This window comes from Staurois parvus, unplaced genomic scaffold, assembly GCF_062004578.1.
Source record: "Staurois parvus isolate SC_StPar_1 unplaced genomic scaffold, SC_StPar_1.0 ptg000304l, whole genome shotgun sequence".
NCBI lineage: Eukaryota > Metazoa > Chordata > Amphibia > Anura > Ranidae > Staurois > Staurois parvus.
The window spans coordinates 126,705-153,958 of NW_028318100.1; the positions used below are offsets into that span (position 1 = coordinate 126,705).

Sequence of the window (27,254 nt, forward strand, 5' to 3'; positions counted from 1 at the left end):
ACATTATTTGAAGGAAAATTCAGAGACACTATGTTTTGCCCTTAATATTTATTTATGTCACAATATAAGTTGTATAATAATAATTTAATACATTTTTTAAATAGCACTACCTTTTTTGGATTTATATTGTAACCTTTATTTTAAAGGGTAAGGTATAGCAGCTTTTTATAATTTGGTTTATTTTTGGCACTGTCTCCACGTATATGTTATTTTGTTTAAAAAAATCTGATTTATTTTTTTCATCCTTGCTGTTCAGCAGTCACATGGCATTTTCCAGGTCTTTCCTGTCCTCAGGGGAAGATCTGAGCGAGGAGTTTCTAGTACTCTGCGGATGTATGCTCTATAGAAGCAGAGGGCATCTGAACTATGAATATATGTTTGCACAGCACAGATTGATGCAGTGGCGGTCACATGACAGTAAAAAACAAAAAGGCTTTCAGAATAGAGAATCAAAATAATGGTGTAGGTCAGTTTACTTTGACTGACAATAGCTTTCACTTTGTTACTGTTAAGATATCGGGAGGAGGTTCTGCCAATCACAGGCTGTGTCACGCCCCTGCAGCCCATGTTTATGGTATGTACTGTATGTGCTGGGACTGCCACAGAGGTAAAACCTCCATCATTCAACATCTTATATCCCACCCCCACAGTGTTTAGAAATATGAAGACATGGAGGAGGGAGAGAGGGGACTGTCATTTACCACTGTATATATGCCCACTTATGTGGGCTTCACAGAACAAAAAGGAAAAATGAACAGCTTAGAAGGGAACTGCAATTGGAGCATGCTCAGTAGATGTGGCAACAACTGGTCTACACAATCTCAGGCTGCAGAAGGGACACAGACAAGGGAGAGAGGGACAGTGAACAGCAGGATCAACCACTATTTTCACAATCTACAGAAAATGAATGCTATAGTGGTAAAATGAATATGAACACAATGTAATATAGCATGTATCGACACTTTATAATGATTTGGGTTTAACCACTCGCATACTGGGCACTTTTACCCCCTACGTGCCCAGACCAATTTTAACCTTTTAGCACTCTCACACTTGAATGACAATTGCGCTGTCATGCAACACTGTATCCATATGACATTGTTATCATTGTTTCACACAAATAGAGCTTTCTTTTGGTGGTATTTAATAACCACTGAGTGTTTTATTTTTTTGCACTATAAACAAGAGAATGACTGGAGGCCTATAACAGAGAGGGGGTTTTATGCCCAGAGAGGACTGCCCATAGGAGGTGCCAAGTTTTTATCTTGCAACCACAATGCACTGATCACAGACACATTACTTTTCAGATTCCAGTGCATAAAATGTAGGAATGCACATTTTTTCTTTTTTCAACATACACTAAAAAAAGTATTGTGATGCCTGCCTTTACATGCACATGAATTTTAATGGGATCCCAGTCTTAGTCTGTAGGGTTCAATATTGAGTTGGCCCACCCTTTGAAGCTATAACAGCTTCAACTCTTCTGGGAAGGCTGTCCACAAGGTTTAGGAGTGTGTCTATGGGAATGTTTGACTATTCTTCCAAAAGTGCATTAGTGAGGCACTGATGTTGGACAAGAAAGCCTGGCTCGCAGTCACCGCTCTAATTCATCCCAAAGGTGTTCTATAAGGTTGAGGTGCAGGCCAGTCAAGTTCCTCCACCCCAAACTTGCTCATCCATGTGTGAGACTTTTCTACAGCCTGGCCAGAGGTCTAACACCAAAGTAGCACCATTAGGCGTTCTCATTACACATCTAATTTCCTGGCAACCTATCAAATTTGTTAAGGTCCTGGAGCACCAAGACTGTGGAAACATTCACAAAATTTTGGAAAACAAACATCCCAACAAATTTTCTTTAAGGTATAATGAGTCTTTTGAACATGTCATTTTTTTTCCACGACAGGACTTGTGTCAGTACCTGGGTCACCTGCTGGTGGCACTGTTGTTCATGGTGTCTCACGCCTTGACTACTGCAACTCCCTCCTCACCGGCCTACCCCAGTGCAAACTCTCCCTGCTTCAGACCATCCTGAACTCAGCTGCCAGACTCATCCACCTCACCAGCCGCTCCACCTCTGCCACCCCCCTCTGCCTCTCCCTCCACTGGCTCCCCATTGCCCAACGCATTAAATTCAAATTGCTCACCCTGACCTTTAAGGCCATTCACAAGACTGCCCCTAACTACCTCACCGACCTGATTCCCAGGTACCACCCTACCCGTACCCTTCACTCTTTACAGGACCTCCTTCTATCTTGCTCCCTGGTCTCCTCCTCCCACGCACGACTGCAAGACTTCTCCAGGTCCTCCCCCATCCTCTGGAACTCACTACCCCAATCCACCAGACTGTCACCTTCCCTCCTCACCTTCAGGCGCTCCCTGAAAACTCACCTCTTCAGGGAAGCCTACCCCACCCTCACCTAACAGCCGCTGCCCTTCCCTCCTCCTACCACTCCATCCCCCACAGCCATTTCCTCCTGTACCACTACCCCCTCCCTCCTAGATTGTAAGCTCGAAAGAGTAGGGCCCTCTTACCCCTCGTGTGCTGTTTGATGTTACTGTACTGTTTCATGTATTGTCCCCCCCTCTATTGTACAGCGCTGAGCAAACCCTTTGGCGCTATATAAACTAGATAAATAAATAAATAAATAAATAAATAAATGGTGTCAAAGGGTGCAGTTGCAGTTGCCATCAGCAGGCGTCTCCCAACAGCCAGTTTATGCGAGTAATTAGGTTGCAACTGGCTGACTGCTGGAAAGTATATAATCCCATCCTTGACTGAAGTTCAATGCTTCAGTGTTCTTCCTGTGAGCCATGTCCCTCCCTGATCCTGATCCTAGTCTTTGTTACTGTACCTGATCTTGTGCCTTTCTCCCGTGACCTGCTCCCTGTACCCTCTATCCAGGTCCTACTACCTTGCTCTGCTCCCCTTATTTTCTGTCTCAGTCCTTTATTTATTTTTTTTTACTGAGTATCTTGTTATGTGACACCACTTTATCTTTTATTTTGTGCAAAAAAAAATGTGCATCACATTTTCACCTGAGAACCTCCTAGGAACAAAGATTAGAAAGGAAGGGTTTATGCTAAGCAGGCATTTTGTGCCATCCCATTCTTGCACACCAGTAATTATAGATGCTGATTAAAAAGTACAAACAGATACTGAATAGTGAAAGCTGAAGTTAAGGTATGAATTTTGTTACATATAACATTGGTCCAGTTTGGACTAATGTAAATATGCACATCTTGTTCCTGAGCGATCTCTGGTAGAATCTGCAAATCACTGTACTTAGCTGCTGCTACTACAGTGATATCACCGATCATCTGGATCCATTTTTTTTATTTTTTAGTGAATACAAGGGGTCCCCTAATTGGACATGGTGGAGAGGTGAGCCAGAGATGTCATTCTCCACCTTGTCCAATATAATACAGTTTCTCCATCCTGTATATATATTCTACTCTATTTATCCAGTCTTTAATTTTTGGTATTTCCTGAAGCTGCCAAAATTGTGGAACAAACCCTTTGCTGCGTTTATAAAGTGCAATGTCATCGTGTTCTTATATTGTTTCACCGTGAGATTTGTATTATGAAATAAGCAAACCCAGGGATCCATCAATACACCAACCCCCTTTATCTCCTGTATTTGTTGTATGATTCCCTGTCAAAATTGCTGTATTTTGGGGCACTCCCACCATATATGTGCCATAGTTTCCTTCTTCCCACACCCCCTCCAACACAAAGGTGAATTTCCTGATCGTTGATTGTGTGCCACACTAGGTGTAATATATCACCTCACTAAACAGTTGTAATTCATTTCTACTGTATTCATATCCACTGCCCCGCGTATTAATTTAAATATTTTCTTTTTTTTTTGTTCCTTTAATTTTGTTCCGAATTTCTTTTCCCATTTTTCCAATAACGGTGGAGAAGCAGATCCAGAAATACCAGTTAGTATCTTATATGTGCGAGAGGTAATATGTTTTCGCATTGTATCTTTACTAAAAAATTGTTCAAATAGATTCATGTCCTCCACCGTTCTTAGTGGCTGTGGGAGTGCTGTAACAAAATGTCTTAATTGGTGATAATTCATCTAACCTTGAAAATATTTCCTTCTTATTTTTTAGCTCTCTACAAGTACACAATTTCCCTTTAACAGTGATATCTTTTAAACGTGCATTTCTATCTTTTACCCATTTACCTGTGATATCCTCTTTCCCTGAGGTGAAGAATTCTGTTGCCCCCAATAGGATTAATAGTGAATTATATTCCCACCCCCTTTGTTTATGTATTCTATCCCATATCCTAAAAACATTGTGTTAAGGTGCTTGTATTTCTAGAAAGATTCCTAAACTGTTGTGGCAGCCAAATAATCTTATCTAACTGTGACTCACTCAGTGTATTTTCTATCCTTACCCAACTTTTCCCCTGTGAATTATAGGTCCAATCCGCCATTCGTGAGATTAACACCGCAAAATAATATCTCCTAAAATCCGGTACATTTAGATCCCCATTCATTCTGTCTTTACACAGCACCTCATAACTAACTCTTGGTCTTTAATTTGCCCAAATATATTTGAGCATCATCCTTTTTATTGTCTCAAAAAAAGACCCCAGCAAATATATTGGGAGCATATGAAATTCATATAGGGCCTTTGGAACTATCACCATTTTTAACACATTTATACGACCAGTCATAGAAAGTGATCCAAAGGATATTTTCCTCAGATCATCAACTCATTTATTAAAGGAATATAATTTTTCTGATATATGTTCTTTAAGGAGGGGATTAACTTTACGCCTAAATAACTCAATTCTTCTTCCTTCCAAACAAAGGGAAAGACTTTCTCCAATCTATTTATTGGTCTTTGGAATGTTAATATCTCTGATTTTGAGGGATTCCTTTTCAAATTTGATAGTTCCCAGTGTCTTAACATTTTCATTCGGTTGGGTAGGGTTACTCTGAGATTTACTATATAAAATAACATGTCATCTGCATAAGCTGCTACCTTATGTTCCATGTCACCTATCAAGATTCCCTTTACTTCTATATTCTTTTGTATGGTTGCTAATAGCTGTTCCAAAGATATAATAAAAAAAAAGAGAGAAAATGGGCATTCCTGTCTAGTTCCATTATACATTTTGAAAGACTGTGACAGGACACCGTTAACTTTAACCGCTGCTAATGCAAAGCTATATAACGTTTTAATCCATTGTGTAATTTTAGGTCCAATTCCCAAAACTTCCAATGTGTCCAACATAAATCACCAATCTACCCTATCAAAAGCTTTTTTAGCATCAATCGAAAGGACTAATGCCGAACATTTCTCTTTCTTGCTTTTTTGCAAAAGTATTGATCTTAATCCATTGTTCCTACCCTCCCTCCCTGGGACAAACCCAACCTGATATGAGTAAATTCACTCTGGCATAAACTCTTTCATTCTATTTGCCAATACCTTTGCATATCATTTTGTATCCATGTTTATTAGCGATATGGGTCTATAACTTGCACACTGGGACAGAGCTTTCTCTTCTTTCAGTATGATTGTAATATGTGCTTGTAATGACTCCTTTCTTATCTCCATTCCTTCCCCCAATGCATTCATATATATACACATCTTCAGCACAAGTTGCTCTTTAAATTTCCTGTAATATCTCAACGTATATCTGTCAGGTACCGGGCTCTTTCCTGCAGTTGTGCTCTTTAAAGCCATGTAAATTTCCTCCTGCGATATTAATTTATCCAAAACTGCTAATTTCACTTCCTCTAGTCTAGTTAGTCTGGCCTCTTTTAAATATGCCTGTGTTTTTGCCTTTTTTTCTCCCTCTGATTCATTTGGATTCTTAGATTTTATTTCATATAAATTACTATTATATTTTTTAAATATCTGTGGTTGCAATATACCATTTCTCCATGTTCCTCTTTAATTTTCTCTATATAATTTCTCGATTTCTTTTCCCTCAATCTTGTCATTAGATATTTTCCAGGTCTATTCCCCCACTCTCTTTTGCTACCATACCAAAAACTCTTCTCATTTCCTGTTCCATTAGTTCTTTTAACTCTTCTCTTTTTTGGGTTATCTTCTGTTGCACTTCTATCTCTATTTTCCCTTTATGTAGTTGTTCTAAATCATGTAGTTCCTCAGTTAGTAATCTCATTTTATTTCCCCGTTCTTTCTTTTTTTCCGCCCCCATTGAAATTAAGATACCCCTTATATAGGTCTTATGTGCTTACCAGATGGTAGCAACGGAGACCTCATCTGTCTCATTTAACCTCTTGCTATCCTGAGGATTTACCCCCCTTAATGACCAGGCCTCTTTTTGCTATTCGGCGCTGCACTATTTCAACTGATAATTGCGTGGTCATGCAATGCTGTACCCAAACAAAATTTACGTCTGTTTTTTCACACAAATAGAGCTTTTTTTTAGTGGTATTTGATCACCTGTGCACTTTTTATTTTTTTGCACTATAAACAAAAAAAGACTGAAAATTTTGAAGAAAAACTATATTTGTTACTTCCGGCTATAAAAAAATATATGCTAAACTCAAAGTTAGTCATAAATTGTAAAATGTATTCTGCTACATGTTTTTGGTAAAAAAAAATCCCAATGAGTGTATATTGATTTCTTTGTGTGAAAGTTATAGCATCTACAAACTATGGTATAGATACTACAATTTACACCATTTTTTTGCTATACAGCTCTGCACTAGTTTAACTGAGAACTGTTCAGTCATGTACTACGGTACATATATGAAATTTACATCCTTTTTTTTACACAAATAGAGCTTTATTTTGGTGGTATTTGATCACCTGTGCACTTTTTATTTTTGACGCTATAAACAAAACATTTTGAAAAAAAAAATAATTAAAAAAAACATATATATATTTTCTCATTTCTGTCATAAAAAATATTCAAAAACTCACATTTTGTCATACATTTAGGCCAAAATATATTCTGCTACATGTTTTTGGTTAAGAAATGTATATTGATTGCTTTGTGTGAAAGTTATAGCATCTACAAACTATGGTATAAATAATTGAATTTACACAGCTTTTACTTTCTGACTGCTCATCACATTTCTTGAGGTGCTAAAATACCAGAACAGTACAAACACCCCCAAATGACCCCTTTTTGGAAAGCAGACACCCTAAGCTATCTGCTGAGAGGCATACTGAGTCCATGGAAGATTTATTTTTTTCCCACAAGTTTTTGGAATATGACAAACATTTTTTTTACACATAGTTGTCATTTAAATGACATATTTCTCACACAAGCCATGGGTATATGTGGAATTATACAACAAAATATATTCTACTACTTCTACCGAGTATGGGGATACACCACATACGTGAGACTTTTTGGGAGCCTAGCTACATACAGGAGCCTGAAATTCAATGAACACTTTGCAAGCCTGAAGGTGCGTAACTTCCTCACTACCCATCACAGTTTCAGAGGTCCTAAAATGCCAGGAGAGCACCACCCCCCCCCCAAGACGCCCCAAGGAATTTAAAAATAGGCATGGTGAGTATTTTGCAGATCTAAGTGTTTATCACAAGGTTTTGAAATATAAAAAAGAAAATAAATATGTTTTTGCTTTCTTTCTTCATTTTCCAAAAACGTGTGACAACAAACAAGATCTGCAAAATACTTACCATGCTTCTTATAAAATTCCTTGGGGTGTCTACTTTCCAAAAAAGGGGTCATTTGGGTGGGGGTTTGTGCTATCCTGGCATTTCAGGGCCTCCAAAACAGATAGGTAGTCAGGAAGTGTAATGAGGAAATAAAGCCCTTTAAAAGCCTGAAGGTGCGGGGGGCGTGTCCAAGATGGCGACCAGAGTGGCTGCATAATCTGGAGCTCCAACAGCTCAGAATTCAATCCGCTGCCATCTGGGCAGCAGTGGACCCTTGCTGGGAACCGGAGGCACCTCCAACATTCACTACATATGGGTGAGGAGCGCTGTACTATATTGCCCCTCTCCGTGGCAATGGACATCCGCAGCCTAGTGCGGCCTTCTCCACCTGGCCCCGATTTCACCTCATCCGGGCCATAATGAGTACATTCGGCAAAGGGGCGGGTGGATGCCGAACATCAGGCCCCCCTCCAGTGATCCGGGGACTGTAGTTCAAGTTTTTAAGCCCGGGGGCCCCTTCCTCTACAAACACAGCCCCCCACTGGGCCTGGAGGCCTGCACACTGCTGGCAGTGAGGTACCTGGGCTCCCTACACCCGTTCTGGAGGGCCCTAGAGGCAGCACACAGGGAATTCTGTGCCACACAAACCCTTCTGCCCTGTCAGACCCCATGGTGGGAGTTGGAGCCTGCATCTGGGTCTCTGGTCTTTACTAATAGTGCCTACCACAGCTTATATCCACTCTGCCTTTCCATATGTTGATCATCATTATTACAATATAGAGATTTCGCTGAGACGCTTGATCGCATCTATGTAAATATAACCTTACACCTGTACCGGGTGTTATAGGTCCCCTGGGGTTATCATCATACTTGGCTATACAAATTTCAGTCGATCACCCCCAGGAGACTTCCTGTATGCCGTCCACCAAGAAAAAAAGTAGGGGAAATGCTCAAAAATCCCTTAAGACATGTTTACTTAAAACACACGAGATTTGCAGCATGTCTCAAGATAATGCAGAACGAGCATCCCCATCCGGTCCCACGCAGGATACCACAGCTAATCCATTAGCTCAGGACAGTGAATATGCACATCAACTTACCAAGGGGGAATTGGAATCTTGTTTGGAAACTATGTACACCAAGCTAGCCGCTAAATTCCAATCACAACTCCACAAGAGCACAAACGTTCTCTCTCAGGAAATAGCCGCATTGGGCTCTAGAACTGACCATTTAGAAACCAAACATGATGAACTCAGCCTAGCTTATGGTGAGCTTTCCAGAGATCACGATTATTTACAAACGGCCTTTACACAATTGCAGGCACAGGTTGGGGAACTTGACAATCGCAACTGCAGGAATAATTTGCGAGTTAGGGGAGTCCCGGAGTCTGTGACTGACCTTTCACAAGCCACAACCAAGCTATTTAAGTCTCTCCTTCCACCCCACGACCCTAGGTCCTTTGCTTGTGACCGCATCCATAGAGCCCTGTGTCCTAATGATAACCTCCTAATGATAAACCACCTAGGGACATGTGTATGAAGGATTTCCTGACCAAAGAAGACATACTCAGAGCTACTCACAATACCCCAACGATCACCTTTGAAGGTTCAGTTTTGCAAATATTTCTGGATGTTTTTCCTGCTATGTTGGAGAAACGCAGAAAAACGTCACATAAAGGGAGCACATACATAGCCACATCCCTTCCCGAAGGCCGAGAAATCCTGGCCAAATTGGGCCAGGCGGACACTCCATCACCTCAATGTCCACCTTCCACCCCTTGAGTTTCTCCCATTTGGCATACTCCATCTCCACGAAGGGATAGGAGGAGAGTCAGACAAGAACCGGGATGAAAATACTTTGCTCATTTGCATATTATACACTGTTTTGATGGTATTTTGTAGGATGCTGCAAAATTTTACATGTTCATATATCTATTACTTTTGATCTATTCTTTAGTTACTTGGACGTGCAAAAACCCAGCATGGGTCTTCAGACCCTAACTTTGCCGCCCGAATGCTCATAGGACTCTTCAACACGTGACCCCACCCTGCTACCTAACGTGGCCGGAGATGTCGCTCCCCAGATGAGGAGTGACCACTCCGCTTCCCATGTTTTAAGATGGCAGAGTTTGGGCCCGTTTGGCCCTTTGATGATAAGTTTTTCTGTCTTTTCAGGGAAGGCAGCTAGCCTACATGATCCATGGTTTATTGTGATTTCTTTAGTTATAGGGGCTCTTAAGGCCCCAATTCTATTGCTTTATGTTTTCATTTTTTTGACAATTTTGGTACATGATATTACTCATACAAGAATTTGTGGATGTCCCAGCAGCCGTATTGGGACTAGGATGCTCCATAAATTGACATTGACAGATTTCACCTTCTATGATGTGGTTCCAGATGTTCCACTAACTAGACAAACTATTGTTGATACTTTTCAGCTGGGTACAATAATGTTGACTGACACTATTTTTTTATTTTTTACCATGGTTATCCATTGCATCTCACACAATGTCCAGGGTTTCAACTCTCCAAATAAGCGTAAAACGGCCTTCCACCAGTATAAGTGCCTAGGGGCAAAAATTATTCTGTTACAGGAAGCTCATTTTACGGTTGCTAAACACCCGACGTATTTTCATACATCTTACAGACAGGGGTATTACACCTTACACTCTACTAAAAGCAGAGGCGTGGCAATTTTTTTACATAACTCATTCCCCTTCGATATTCAAAATGTCCATTGTGATACTGAGAGCAGATTTATCATTATTAAAGGCACACTTTTGGATTGTGAACTCATGATCGCAAATGTTTATGCACCAAATTCGGCGCAAGCTTCCTTCTTTTCTAACTTCTTCACAATTCTTGATAGGTTTCTATCCCCCCATTTACTGGTGGGAGGGGATTTTAATCTGGTAGCTAACCCCCTTTTGGACAGAAGTTCGTCTTCACCATCTTTCCAAAACCCTTTACTAAAAAAATTAGAAACACTTCAACTGGTAGACTCCCGGAGGGCACACAATGTAGGAGCCAGAGATTACTCATTTTACTCCCACCCACATGACTCTTATTCTAAATTAGCTATCTATTGCTCCCCTATTCTGCTAGCCAACTCTAGGAAGGCATGTATTCATTTAAGTCCCTGGTTGGATCAAAATATAATGGATTGTCTATCACTTTCATAGGTCTTGCACCCACGCCCTATTCCTGGAGCCTTAATGACTCTATGCTCACAGATATTAACTACCACCAAGAAGTAGTTACATCTATCCAGGAATACTTTCAGCTAAACACAACTCCTGATATCTCCCTGGCTACTTTGTGGGTGGCCCATGCAAGGCCGCCTCATCTCTATGGCTTCATCTAGAAATAGGGAGCGGTGGAAACAAATTCAGAAACTTACCCGAGAATTAGAAACACATTATAGAGCTCATATTGGCAATCCATCTCTCTTGAACAAAACGATATCGCAAAAGCGTTTAGAACTAAATATTTTATAATCCCAGAAAACTGAAAAAGCTCTACGTTGGGCTAAAGCCTCTTTTTTATTACATAGCAACTCAGCGTCTACTATGTTCGCACGGAAAGTAAACCGTAAACCATTCTATACGACCCCCACATATCTATAAATTACGAACTAAAACCAACAGCGTCTCCTCTTTGACTCATTAAGTCCTGGGTATTTTTGAAAAATTTTACTCTACCCTATTAGCCCCCCCACAATCACCTTCTGCTCCCCCAAATGGCTCATGACTTGATTCTATTCCCCTCCGTGCTCTCACACCTTCTCAGGTATCCTCTCTTAATGCCCTACGTAACTTGGAGGAAATAACCCGTGCGATCAGCGCACTAAGAACTTCCACAGCACTGGGCCCTGACGACTAGTTATTATAAAACATTTTGCTCCTACACTGGCTCCTTTTTTGCTGTCGTTGTTATTCAATCATGTTTTGTAGGGCAGCAGGTTCCCTGAGGAGATGCTGTTGGCTAATATGTCTCTTTTGCCTAAACCCTTAAAAGACCATCATCTCCCTCAAAACTGTAGACAATCTCAGTAATAAACAATGATCTGAAAATTTTCAGCCGTATTCTGGCAGATAGGTTGGCCCCTATTAAATCCACTTTGGTCTCACCGGACCAATCGGGATTTATCCCAGACAGATTTATCACAGACAACATTCGCCTCATGCTAAATATTATACAGGATGCTAATTTGCACTCTAAGGAAGTTTTGTTACTGAGCCTGGACATTAACAAGGCCTTTGATAGCGTTCTCTGGCCCTATTTGCTTTCTCTACTGCAGAAGATGGGCTTCAATGCTGAATTTCTGTCTGGTGTACATTGCTTTGTACGACTCCCAAATGTGATTTTAGCAAATCGGTAGTTATGCCTGTTAATGTTACTGATTCCCTGAGTGCATCTCTCCGCATTTCTTTTCCATTTCATTGGGCCACTGACTGGATCTCACTCCCAACTTCTCAAAACTATTTGCCGTTAATTACCCATCATGCGTGTCTCGCCTCGCTACTCTGTTGTACTCTGTACCCTATCTCATTCTTCACAGCAGTAAAAATGAATATCTTGCCTAAATTACTTTACTTATTTAGGGCACTCCCTATCCCAGTCTCAAAGGCATTCTTAGATCACTTTCAATGGATGATTAATAATTTTATTTGGCGTAATAAACACCCACGTTTTACTTCATCGGTCCTATACCGATTGCAACTGGCGGGAGGCTTTGGTCTCCCCAATTTCTGGTTTTACTACCTATCGGCCTGTTTTGCACAGATATCACAATGGGCAACTATTAATTCCCAGGTCCCTTGGATCAGATTTGAATTCCAGTCTATTAGTCCGTACTATCTTCCAGGCATATTATGGTCAAAAACGCCCCCCCATTTATTATTGATCTATAATTCCATTGTTGCCCAATCGCTAATGCTTTGGTCCCAATACAAACTTAATTTAAATCTTGTCTCCTTTATCTCCCCAGGTTCATCATTTTTGGTGACCTGAATTTTGTAAACAAATAAAAGCCTGAAGGTGCTTATTAAATTTTGGGGTCCTGTACTTGGCTAGACTGCCAAAATCTCTCACATGTGGTACCCCCATACTCAGGAGAAGTAGCAGAATGTATTTTGGGGAGTAATTCCACATATACCCATGGCATGTGTGAGCAATAAATCATTTAAGAGACAATTTTGTTTAAAAAAAAAAAATTAAAATACATTTTTTGTAATTTTCCAAAAACTTGCGGTAAAAAAATAAATTCTTCTATTTCCTCTCCACAAATAGTTTGGGGTGTCTACTTTCCAGGTGAGGGTCCTTTTTTTTTTTACGTTATTTAGATTTTTAAAAAAATTTTTACACTGTCTCATGTTTTTTTTATCACTTTTAATGTTATCACAGGGAATGCAAATATCCCCTATAACTTCAAAGGGCATTGTCATATTCTTTTTTGAGAAATCTGGGGTCTATCAGACTCTACATATCTCCTCTGTCCTTACATTATCTAATCTCACCAAGATCGATGTGATAGGTTGCTTTTCCAATTTATAAATGGCGCTGTTTATATCCTGCGAAACTGAAGTGATGAAATGCTCGTAGCTTCCGATTTCTTAGACTATAGAGATGATTGGCACCATTCCAGTTTCCAATCAGCTCTATGGTCAGCTGGAAGAAACACCAGCTGCATTGTCAGGTTCCTCCAATGGCACGGGACTGCCCGAGAAGTCCGTGGAAGGCAGCGGGGGAGGGGGGCATCTTCTCCCACTGCTTGTAAAAGCAATCCCTAATTAGCCACTAGGATTGCTTTTACATGAAATCCCATTTCTGGCTGAAAAAAACGATATCAGAATGGGATGCGAGGCTCCCTCCAACAAGTATCTCCATTCCTCCAATGCCGTTTTGATTGCCAACAACTCCAGATCTCCAATGTCATAATTCCTTTCTGACGGGGTAAGCTTCCTAGAAAAGAAGGCCACCGTGTGCATAAGCTCCTTTACACCTACCCTTTGAGACAGTATTGCTCCCACTGCGTTTTCTGGCTCATCTACCTCTAAGATATAAGGCAGTGATGCATCGGGGTGGCTTAGGATAGGAGCTGCCGTGAACAGCTTCTTCAAGGACTCAAAAGGCGGCCTGTGCCTCTGGGGTCCACTGAAAGTGTACCCCCGTCTTTGTAAGTTGGGTGATGGGAGATACTAGGCCTGAGAAATTCCTAATAAATTTTCTGTAGAAATTGACGAAGCCAATAAATCGCTGAACCCCTTTCTTATCTGTGGGAACCGGCCATTCTAAGATCGCAGAGATCTTTTGGGGGTCCATAGCAATTCCAGTGGTGGAAATGAGCAGCCCCAGGAATGGGATACTGTGCTGTTCGAAGCTACACTTATCGGCTTTGGCATAAAGCCCGTGCTCGCGAAGACGCTCCTGACATGACCTCGATGCGCCTCCAGAGATGAGGAAAAAAATCAGATTATCGTCTAAGTACACGATCAAAAAGATATCCAAAAAATCTCTAAAAACATTGTTCACAAAATGCGATGTCAATGGGACAGTCATAAGCCCGGTGCGGAGGGAGAATGTCTGCTCCACGTGGACTAAAAACATCAAGGTAATGGTGAGAAGCAATAAGAACAGTTTGAGATAGCTCAGTGTCGGTATTCACACATAACAGAGTCGGGGTGTCTAGTGGTGACCTTAGAAAACAATGCTCTTGACAGTAGGGTGAATGGAACTGGACAGACCCGGTTCTCCAGTCAATTTGGGGATCACGTGCTCGTATCCAGGGGAGCCCCAAAATGACTGGAAAAAAAGGGGACGCAATGGCGTCCAAGCGGAGGGGTTCTTGATGATGACCGGCCACTGTGGTGCGTATAGGAGGGGGTCTCCCGATCTACCAACCCGGACTTAATTCGAGACCCGTCTTTAGACTGTAATGGAATCTGCTGTTGGTCTGCAAAGCTAAGGTCTATAAAGCAGCTGCAGGCCCCTGAGTCAATAATGGCCGTCACTTTTATGGTTCTTCCGGGGAGCTGGAATGAGATTGGTACGGCTAAATTAGTTGGGATATCTAGGCCAGCAGGAGACATAGCAGAAACAGAAGAAGAGTACTTGCATAACTTCTCCGGACAGGAGCGCACCATATGACCCGCTGCTCCGCAGTAGAGGCACAGATTGTTTATCCGGCGTCTCTGGAGTTCTTCCACCATGAGAGAAGGCCGCATTAGTCCGAGCTGTATGGGTTCAGTCCCGTCTGACGGCTCTGGATTCCGATTACTGACTGCGGGATTTGGCAGGACCGGCACCCGTGGCAGCATCCATGTTGATCTTGGCCCTTGGCTGGACCTTTCTTGCCTCCGTTCCCGCAACCTGCGGTCAATCCAGATGGCCAGGATGATCAAATCTTCCAAGGAATCAGGTACTCCCACTCTTGCCAGCTCATCTTTAAGTGGGTCAGAGGGTTGCCTAGGCGGAACTGATGGCGCAGAGCCGCGTCGTTCCACCGAGTGTCTCCGATCCAGCGCCTAAATTCGGAGGCGTAATCCTCTGCTGCCCGGCGACCCTGCTGCAAGGTATGTAGAGCTGCCTCAGCCGAAGCAGCTTGTTGCGGGTCATCATATAACTGCGCCATCGCTTTAAAGAATGCAGCAAGTGAGTTCAGGTGTGGATGGCGAGCTTCCAGCAGATGGTGTGCCCAGACCTGGGGTTCACCCTGCAGCAGGGATATAATGAACCCTACCTTCACAGACTCTGAATAAAACATCCTCGGTTGCAGGTCAAAATATAGCTGGCAGGAGTTCTGGAAGGCCCTGAAATTCCCTCGATCCCCATTGAAACGTGTTGGTACACGAGGTTCCGGTGGGGGTATGGCGACCATTGCTCTGGTGGGGTTTTTAGTAGGTCCCTGGGCTGGAGTCGAGATTCTCAGAGTTGCTGGCAGGGAGAGGGTCTGAATGCGTCCCTCCAGATGCGTATACCCCTCTTGAAGAGTCTTGACAGCTTAGGTGAGCACCGCCAGGTGCTGGCATATGTCGTCCAACAGTCATGGCCGTATGGTTCTGTTACGTACCGCCCGGCGGTATCTCTAGTGAACCACAGAATAGGATTCCCCAGGGCGCGGAGTCTAAGCCCCAGTCTGCTTATTCACCAAAGCCCCTGATGATGGTGGGGATGGACTTGGAGCAGAACTGAGACCAGGTTGCGACCCCTGGGTACGTCCAACCATGGTAGAGAGGTATGTACAGGAGGAGAGCCTGATGTGAAGAGGCTGGCAGGCCCTGGACAGTAGCGACTGGATCCGAGCGGGATGGATGGATGGGTGGATGACAGTATGGAGTATAGCAGGGTCAGACAAGCCAGGTCGGTAACAGCAGAGGCAAACGGTACAGGGCAGAAGGCAGAGAGTAACCGGGTCACAAGCAAAGGTTCGGCAACAGGAGGTCAAATAATTCAGGAGTAGGCAGAGGAGTAGTCAGGGACGAGCCAGGGATCAGAGCGGGAGACAGTCAACGGATCAGGGTCAGGCAGGGTCTAGCTGTGAATGGTCACAGCGATCACATGCACATGTCATGTGATTAGCTGTGGCCAAATCACAGCTAAGCACAAAAAAAAAAAAACCCTGAATGAGTCGATGTCATTCAGGTAAATGCTTGCTTATAGCAAAGTAATTCTTTACTATAAGCAAATTGTGTAAAAAAAAAAAAAAAAATACTGATCACTTCCCCAAAGTAGTACAATGTTACTATGGTAATATTGTACTACTTTTGACATAGTGAAATATGAAAAAAAAATCTTAAAAAAAAGAAAAACAATTGTAATAAAAAATAATAATAATAATAAAAAAATATATATATATATATATATATTTTTTTTTTCATACTGTCACCAGTCAGTGTCCCTGATCACCGCCATGCCAGTTATATGATGATATTGTACTGCACTGGTGACAGTATGTAAAAAAAAAACTGAATTTTTTTTTAATTTTTTCATTTTCCGAAAAATTATGACAAAAAAAAATACAACTTCAAAAACCTCGTCATGCCTCTTATGAAGTACGTCGGACTGTCTACTTTGCAAAAAGGGGTCATTTGGGGGATATCTGTACTGTTCTGACATTCTTGGACATCAAGAAATTAGATTGGCTGTCAGTACTTCAGGATTGATCAATATTCAGATCTATACCATAGTTTGTGAACTCTATAACTTTCCTACAAACTAAATAATACATCCTAATTTGGGTTATTTTCACCAAAGGCATGTAGTAGAATACATCTTGGCCTAAACTTATGAAGAACAATTATTTATTTGCAAACTTTTATAACAGAAACAAAGAAAAACGTGTTTTGTTTTTTTTCAAAATTTTCGGTCTTTTTTTGTTAATTTAGCAAAACATAAAAACCCCGGTGTAGCAAACCTGCTCATCAGAGTCGGAGCGGAGTTCTCCTTCAACCTTTTTTTTTTGTAACAAACTAGCTCATTTCGCTGGCTGTGTCTATACTCATGTCCCCATTACCTATATGTTGATTGGATTCCATCCTGGAGGCTCACCTTTGCTGGGTGCTGTGGTCTGTTTATGCCTGGTCACTGGCCTGTTTCCACTATTGCAGGCTGTATGTGGAATATCTGACACAGCACACATTCATGGATTTCTAGTGGACACATTCTGCCGGACATCATCATAGATATTTCTTTATTTTCCTTTGGATTGACTTTACCGTGTTTTACATTTTTCAGTGCACTATTGACCAAATTGTTCACGATGGACTTCAGAGGCTATAGCCCTTCATACTTAGTATTTCCTTTCAGGTCCTGATTGGTTTACTATATTTATGCTTTATGCATATAGGTTGGCCTTTGACTGCAGTCTATCATTATCCATAGGAATTATACATTGCCCTGTTATTTAGTGTGTTGATAGATGGGATACTAGACCTAGCGGGGTCTGGGGGTTAGTGGGGCTATAGGGATGAGTGTTACACTTCAGCTGCCTTCTTTACTTTCTGTTAGGGGGGTGGTTGGGTGGGTCTAGGAGGGTCACTGTGGGAGGAGGATTGGGGTATTTTAGGAGGCATTTTTGTGTTTGTGTTTTGTATGTTTGTATTGGGGGGATTGTTGAGAGGTGGCTGTGGTGTTGGGGGAGGTTGTTTTTTTAGGGGAGGTTCAGATGCTGTGCACACACAGGGGGCACTCTTTGTTACCTTCGATGGAGTGTTCATTGTGGGAGCTCTCCCCCATGTTAGGGGTGGGGGGGGGTTTTACAGTTGGGAGTGATCACTAGCTCTCCGATGTAATGTTTTTACTTTGTATGTTGTTCATTAATAAACATGTTTTTGAGGTTAGTCTTTTAGGTGTGTAGCCTATTTTCTTTTTCTTTGTTTTTTTATTGTATGCTTTAGGCAGCACTCTACATAATTGTTATGGAGGCACCTCATCTTTACATTGAATTTCAGTGGACTCCCGGGATTTTCTCTGCCCCTCTTTATTTGCTGAACACAAAAACAGTGGATCCCACCTGACTATCTAAATATATTCACATATTACTAGTGTGGCGCAACTCTCTAAATTAATAATTGTTAGAAAACATAATAACGTCTGTGAAAAACATAAACAAGTGATAAACTAAAGAGTCCATAAACAATCCCCTCAGTGACGTGTATCACTTCTGTGAATATCTTCTTCTTTAGTAACATTCAGTGGTCCTCCACTACATCAGGTGAAAAACCTTCTCACCTCAAGAAAAGAACAAATATGTGCTCATTTGGGTGTACATAACTCCTCATTGTTACAGTCCCCCGGAGAAGCCATGGGAGCCCGGGTTGGTCCTAGTATGGCGAACTTGCTTCTAGCACACTGGGAGGAACAGGTGGTTTTCAATGAACAACCACATCAGTTCGTCTGTTACAAAAGATTTACTGATGATCTGTTCTTGATATGGGTGGGAGATGAGAGTAGTCTGTGGGCATTTATGGAAAAGTTAGACTTCAATGACAAGAATATTGTTTTATCATGGAAATACAGTAATAGTAGTACTGTTTTTTTTGATTTGGAGATTTTGAGGAGGGAAGGAGGTATTTATACTAAGAATTACTGTAAACCAACAGATAGGAATGGGTATATAGCTGTTGATAGCTCCCATTATAAACCCTGGCTTCTTAATATCCCCAGTTGCGGAGAAATTGCACCTAGGAGGATGATTTTTTTGCAGCAAGCAGAGATTTTTGAAAAAAGGTTTGCTGAATCCCCTTTCATAACATTTCTGTACAAAGATAAAATGGAAGAAGTCAGGAATTTAGAAAGAAGAACACTTATTGAGGATGTACTGGGATATTTTTATGGAATGATAGGGTGTTAAAGGGGCATTAAAAGGGGCATTGCTGGAACATCCAAAATTTGTTCATCAAAAGACCTCTGGTTTGAGGAATTTAATTGCCCCGGGTGTAATAGACCCCCCTTCTAATAATGTATGTAAAGGATTTTTAGATTTTATAGGTTTCTACAAGGAAATGCCTAGCGTGTAGAACATCTAAAGTTAAACAAAAAAGAATTTGTGAATTTAAAGGCAGCAGCCACAGGTTCTTCCTATAACTTGAAGAACTTCATCACATGTAACACTGAAAGGGTGGTGTATATGATGGCGTGCCCTATGTTGAGCGTACCTCTAGTGGTTGCTAAATGGCGGACTGAGGCCTGGAACGGGGACCGAGGAACAGTCCTGTTCAGACCAAAGCCATGCCACAGCTGGGTATCCTCTTTTGGGCCTCCCACTAAGCCACCAATGTCATACTCACAGTGGGCAGGGTGTGAGGAGCTGCAGATCGGGACTGAGGGGCAGGATCTGGTGATTACCCAGCTTGTTAATATGTAAAGACTTCTGGTCTCTGCAGCTCAAGACAGAAAGCAGGAGTCTTTTCATATTAGCAAGCCAGGCAATCACCCACTTGTTAACATAATAACTTGGGCAGCTCCCGCCCCTCAGTCCCAATATGCAGCTCCTCCCACCCCGCTATGAGGATGACATTGGTGGTGGGCTGGAGGCTCAGGAGAGGACACCCCAGAAGGATTAGTGCCTCTGCTCTGCCTAAGGTACCATAGGACTGTGCAGGCGAAGGATTGCATTAAAAGGGGCACTGTGTTATGTTAAGGGGCACTGTGTTGTGATGGGGGCGCTGTGTTATGTTAAGTGGAGCTGTGTTGTGTTAAGGGGCCCTGTGATGTTTAAAGTGGCACTGCGATGTAAAGGGGGGCAGTGATGTGAAGGGGAACTGAGGACACTGTGGAACTTCTTTAAAGAGTGGACTGTGATGTAGTGGGACTACAGTGTGAAAGGTACACTAAAAATTATAATGTACTGGGGGACTAACGAGATTCGGACCTCTGATTGAAGGAAATTTTGCTGACCAGACCTCCGTAAATTTTAATTCAAGACCCCTGCTCTAGACCTTTACACGTAAGGATTAGGGAACATATTAATAATATTAAGAAGGAACATAGTGCTTCTAAACATTTTAGAGCAGTCCATGGGAAAGACCTCACAGGATTAAAATTCTAGGGGATGAAAAAAGTCAAACATCAGAGAGGAAGTAATTTTATACGGTTTTTGGGTCAGAGGGAATCCTTTTGGATTTTCGAAACCAAGGTTCTGTCACCTAGGGGTCTCAATATTGATTTAAATTGTTTTATTAGTAACAGTTGAGTGTTTTAGTTGGTATATATTCTTGTATGCATTTGCATTTTGATGTATTTAAGGTGGGTATTATAATGACACAGCCTGGGTATATGCATATTATTCATCATTTATGTTTTTATGTATCAGGGTTTTGGGGAGGTAGCCTTGGTAGATGTGGGGTTAATGTGTGGGCATCTGGTCTTTTGTGTGGAGGATGGAAGAGATTGTTCTCTGCCGGAGTTTGATGGAAATCTCCTGTTACCCTCACTTAAGATGGCGGCCGGTGTACTTCGAGTGTTGTGTGTGCAGTCAGAAGAGGTCAGTATTGGCACTTCCACTCAGGGATGACGACGCACTGCTGATGCCTGTGTTCAGTGGGAATTCCTATTACCCTCACTTAAGATAGCCACCATTGAACTTCCAGTGGTGCGTATACAGTCCACGGGCGAAGTAGAGACCAGTATTGCTTCTGCCCAAAGATAATGGCTCACGTCTGGTATCTCCAGGACCAAATTGGACACAAGCTGGGGGAATGTGTGGCTATAAAAAGGTTGTGTTAGAATGGCTCTCCACCTACTGAGGAAGCCCTGAGAGGGGGCGCAACGCTTCTAGGAAGGAGGAGCCGGTACTGTGTTACCATGCTGCCACTATCTTGCTAGTGAAGCTGTGAGCTGGACGTGGATACACATTTTATGCTTTTACATCTGTTATTTTAGTGGAGAAAACAATAAAGTTGTATACAGAGAGCACTATGTTTGGGTCTGTAGTGACTTTTGGGGGACTATTTATCAAAAATATGATTTCATTCCAACAGTAACAAGCTCAGCCGTCTGTTAAGGGTTAACCTTTCTTGGTTAGAATTCAAATGACCTTCTAGTGAAATTACACCCACACAATGAGTGGAAGGAACCTGTTCCCGAGACAATAGGTTATTTGAATTTCTACAGGTTGTTAAACAGGCCAAAAGACAGACAATCATGAGAGCTTATGTTGGTGACTCTAAGACTGGCAAAAGTATATATTATCAAAAAGTGCTATTGGAGTTGAGGAGATTTCACCTACAAAAAGCTAATTAGAAAGTCAAATACAACGTTGGACTTCCAAACAGTGAGTCACCACACCTGACCAAATTAACAATAAGTAAGACCATACTTGTAAGTCTGAGAAGATTAAACAAAACCTTGGGGAGAGTGATAAGCCAACAGACTTCTCAAAGGAAGGCTACAAGGATAACTAGTTGTTTACCCTATTATCTTAACAATGGACAAGTAAACAGAGGTTTCCTGTGTCATTCCTAAGACCAAAAGGTGAAACTTAGAACTTATATTTCTACCCACAAAGACATTAAAGAAGAGACACACTATTCACACTCTTGTTCAAACAAAAATATATTCAGCAGAGTTGGGGATTGCATACCACTAAATTAAGTATGAAATGGTGAAAAGTAAGATATTTTGTGAATTGGTATCAGTTGTATGTTTCCATCAGAAAGCAAATGTTTTCACACAAGTTTGAACCTCAGGGAAATGAATAACTGAATACACATATATCTTCTATGGTTCCTATCCAGAACATTATAGGTAGAATCAAACTTTTCAAACTTTTAAAAACTTCTACTAAACTTCTAAATCTCTGTACTTCTACCATCCTACATTTTCCAACATCACCACCTATTGCACTATCTCTCACTTGCTCCCTGCGGCCATTACTGAAGGCGTTTCAATTGCCAGCTGAATCCCCTGGGGAGGCGTCATAATCCAGGTTCTGGGTGTGGTGAGACTGTTTAGATTTAATATTGTATTGTATATTTCCTCTGTTGCTTAGAGTAATAATAATTACAGTAGAGTGACAATAAGTGCATTGGGTGTTCATATATATATAGAGAGATCCAGATTATTACTGCTAAAATAGTTTGGTGTCATATTGAAAATTTACATATTCCTAAATTAATTAATTTTTATTGGTTAGAGTACAATTTATCAGGGAATTTTTTCTCCCATTCCTATGGCCACGTTTTGGGAGAAAATGATCTCTGAAGTACTCTAAATTACCATTTATCACTAAATTTAATTTTAATCTTTATTATCATTAGAAAAATTGTTTAGTATAGTATTGGTATATTATATTTTTGATCGTGTGTACCAGTATCCATTTATTACCAGTCTTTTGCGTTTTGTGTTAATATATATATGATTTTTGTACATAAATACATTTATATATTTATTTATTATAAGACAATTTTTGTGTATATGGTACGGAATCATACTGGCTAAAAGGACTCAAGGTATATTAATTAAAATTATTAAGGTGTCCAAACTATTGGTTCATTAAATATTTGCCGTATTTTAACGGCTGGAGGCACTGTAATATTTTATTTAAGGGAAAAGGACATCACCCTTCATAAGTAGAATAAATTCTTACATAAACCACCACAGGATAAATTTGGAGGCACTGCTGAGAGCCATAGAAATCGTACCATAATACAAAACGCACTGGTGATTGTATATTTGTACACTTTATCAAAAATATATTTTATATAAAACTGGCATCCAGTAATCACGGATCCACCTCTTCCAAGTATAGCGAGGAAAATCTGGCTGCCCAGAATATTGAGGAGGAAACTCCTAAGCCAGCTCGAAAAGCCTGCGATACTTGGCAAAGGTATGTGGAATGTGCAGTAATAGATTATCTCCGCCAGAGATTAGGTTTAGGGGATAACAATGAAGAATTAGTGGATGAAGAGAAAAAGCAGGCTATGAGCACCTTTGAGGACCTGTTCAACAAAAAGGGTCAGGTTGTTGAGTTTTTATTAGCATTTGCTAAAGCAGAAAATAATAAAAGCCGTGACAGACTTCTCCTAGAAGCCTGGCCCATGTTATGGTTTATGAGCAGTGGAGCTGCCCAGCAAACAATAACTTTGAGGGAAGAGTTGTCAGAAGCCCGCCACCTTTTGGAAAACAGAAATCAGGACATTGAGTCTTTGAAGGGGAAGCTTGGTCATGCTGGTACTCGTCTAGACGAATCCAAGGAGCATCAAGCTAGATTGGTCATAGACATTCAATGTGCTCAAGGCCTATATGAGGAAAGTTTTCAGGAATTAAAACAAGTTAAAAAGAGATATCAGGATTTAAAAAGAGAAGTAGAGTGCTGCAGATCAGGAAGGTTATCTCCTGTTGAAATTAAAGTTCACCCAGGGGATAAGAATGACCAGTCAGAACTTGCGTTTGTAAAATCTGAGCAGAAAACACTGGAGGAGCAGATTGTGAGGTTAACTGCCCAAATAAATGCTGGGGTCCAGAACTGGACCAACCCAGTTAAGCAGGAGGCTGATGAACGGGGATACCCGTGTCACAGTGAAGTGCCTGATAGTGAGGCAGAGACAGAATATAGGTCCCAAGATACACCCCAGAGTGCTCAGAAGAAGAGTATGAGGTTTCATATAGGCAGGAAGGGAAATCCCGGGGGTCATTCAGAAGATATGACACCCCAAAGGTCATTAAGTTTCTGAAGGACACTGTTCCTATGTTTACCAAGAAAGGGTCCCTCGAGATCACTGAACATATGAAAACATACGAACAGACGTTAGAAGTTCTGGGCATTAGGGATGACCACACCAAAATTGAATTGTTGCCATGGGTATTTGAAGAAAAATACCGGCAATTCTTTGATACCTTGAGGGCCTTGTCCAATCAGTCCTGGAGAGAGGTTAAACATAGATGCCACATGGAATTTGGGCCTTATAGAACTGTAACCTCTGCCAAGGCTGCGGCCTACAACTTAAAGTGTGGTCCTAACCAAAGCCCTGCAGAATTTCTGGCTGTCCTCAGAAATGCCTATTTCCTGGCTGAAAAGGATCCCAATCCTGACCAGCCAGAATTCAAGACTCTATTTTATGAAGCATTACCCGCTTACATAAAATTGGGACTTGCTCAGGATTATAGAAAGGGACGCTCTCTTGATTGGTTGGTGAGAGAGAGTGACTATTTGTTCTCAATCCAGTCCAGTGAGGGCGGGATAAAAAGAGAACACAAGAATGGTCACAAGATAGTAGCAGCCACTACCGTTTCCCCTCCAAATCTAAATTTGCAGGCAGAGAAGAAATCATATGCGGAAGTAGTCCGTGGGGGTAAACCCAATGGTTCCCCTAGATTTGTACCTCAAACCCAGCAAGTGAAGGAGGCCCATAGCTTTGCACCTCAAAACCAGTGGGTGAGGAAGGATAGACAAAAGCCAGGGAACTACGGTAGTGGAAGTGAAAAGAATAAAAAGTATAGAAAAGGCCAGTATAGTGATGAGAACAAAAGGGGTCAATGGTATCCTTGGAGGTTCTATTATCCTCGCCAAGACCAACATGGAAATTTTTATGGGAACCCCAATTTCAATAGGAACCATAATTTTAATAAGAATCCCAATTTTAATAGGAACTCTGACTTCCAAAGATTCCCTCCACGCCAGGAACACCCTCAAGCTCAAAGGGTGGATACAGTACCCCAGGCTCCCCTCAATGACAGGGAGAACCCGAAACCTCAGAGAGAAAGGCCATGGCGTCGGGACCGGAGCAGTAGTTCTGACTCTGAGTCTCATTACCAGTCCCGTCCAAAATACAAACGTAAGTACAGGAAAAGGGAGAATCACCAGAATGCCTCCTCTAAGCGCATTGAGCAAATAGAGGCACAGATCAGCAAAATGGCTGAACAAATGGACAGGCTTGTCACTAACAATTCTTCCAATCCTTTTTTAGGAGCAGCTCCTGTGACCAACCAAGGGTCACAGAATTAACAGGCAACCAAGCCTTAAACCAACAGGGGAGAACACTGAGTAAAATGACAGGAGATGTGTGTCCCATCCCTGACACGCCTACTAATGGAGAATCTAGTTCTCAGGCAAAGGGGGACCAGTTGTTGTTTATTAACGATTCTCCTGTTTTTCAGTGTCCATCTATTTCCCCTAATATAGTCGCGGCATCGGAAGTCGTCGGGATTGACAAGCCAGATGGAGCACCAACTTCTAGTTGTGCTTCTGTCTTGAAACAGTCCAAGAATCCCGCCAGGGAGGATAAGGGTGATGTGTCTACAACATGCGGTGAGATAAGAGCCAGTAATATGTCATTTAAGGGCCCACAGATCTTCAACCATGCTAATTTCATGTGTGAGCTGACTGAATCTGATGGGAGATATTATGCCACAGTGCAGGTGCAGGATGCCAGTGATCTTTCTATTGTCGGCCTAATAGACACTGGATCCCAAGCAACCATTATGTCACAGGAACATTTTAATAAAGTGGCGAATGTCATGCCCAATAAGCCAAAATTTAAAAGCTTTGACAGCTCACTAATTGGTGTAGGCGGAGATCCTTTACAAGTCATGGGTACCGCCTGGCTTAAACTGAAACTGGGTAATAAGGAACTGAGACACCCCATCATCATTGCCAGCATCTCCCAGTACCACATGATCATTGGGATGGACTTTCTAAAAAGGCTGAACACAATAGTTGACTGTGTGAACCAAGTACTGTGGTCACAGGTAAATACCCCGATTAAATATGGGAAACTTAAAACTCCCCATTCCCGACAACACTGCCACCTGGTGGAAGAAAGGCCTGGGTCATTAGAAATCCATTTCAGGAATAGTCAACTTCCTGATGTCACGGTTATCCAACCTGATGACCATAACCCTATCAGAAGAGATGAGGATCACATTTTTAGAATTTCCCAAGATAAAATAAAAGATATCTCCCTCCAAGATGATATCCTTACGATATCTTTTCATCAGGAGGATAAGCCAAGAAAAGGGGGAAATCACACCCAATTCTTGACAGGTATTGAAAGGGTTAACAGCGACTTGTTTATCCCCATCCGGATAAATGGTCTTAATAGGTCAAAATATGCCAAACTAGATTTGAGACAGGAACACAGCTTTGTAAGCCATGGGCTGATAAAACACCTGACCGAAATGGAAATGATCCGTTTCTCCACACCTCAGCGTCATTGGATTTCAGACTCCATTGATGATTCTGATAATTACAATTCAATTGCTAGATGTCTCTTAAACGTCACTATAGGGAATAAAACAGCCACCCATGTGTTCCTAGTCTTGGATAATCCCCAAACTAAAATTTATTTTGGCAATGATGTATTACATCGCTTTGCAATGCAAGTCGACCTAATTAATGACTGTTTATGGAGTCGACTAAAGGGGGACCCCGAGAACTACCAAAATCTGGACTTAGCCTTAAAATCCCAGCAACAGATGCCTTATGCTGTTGAGGTCCAGGTAGCCCAGAGGATTACAATTCCTAAGGGCATAAATAATTTCATACTCCCCATCCGAGTTAAAAAGGGACATAGACTGAAGGGGTCAGATGCATTAGTATGCCTCTCCCATAAAATGCAGGGGGAAGGACTGAACATTACACACACGCCCCTAGTCAACACACACCAGTCCCCGATGTACATTTACATACATAATCTGTCCAATCAGGACATCGTCTTACCCAAAGAGACCCTTATTGGTCTAGCGGTAGAGACCGAATATTACACCTTTGGGGTCACTAACCAGGTGATTGGACTCATCCCCGATGAATATTTATCGGAGGAACAATTAATTGAACAATCATTCCATTCACTACCAGAGGGTGTTTTCACTTTCACTTCCATTTATCCCTTCGATTCTAAAGATTGTACCTGTAGAATTGAAGAGACATCAATTGTCTTTGATCACCCAATCAAAGAACAAGAGTACCCCAAAGAACCTGGATGGCAGGAGAACACACATTACATGCCCAATGACCTCACCACAAAACTTGAAGAAGCATATGAGATAGGTCAGCCGGAAAGCTTTCCTGGATTCAAGGAGTTAGTCGAAGAGATGGTAGCCCTCGCCGATGCGTGCTCCAATGATCTCGACCGACAATTGCTCCGAGAGCTTCTCCTTGAATTCCAAGAGATCTTTGCCAAGGATTCT

General features: G+C 41.7%; 1 protein-coding gene across 3 annotated transcripts in view; it reads right to left on the reverse strand.

Annotated features, from left to right (window-relative positions):
• TMC4 (transmembrane channel like 4) overlaps nt 1-27,254 on the reverse strand; it is an 880,426-nt gene that overhangs the window by 85,300 nt on the left and 767,872 nt on the right. The window lies entirely within an intron of this gene.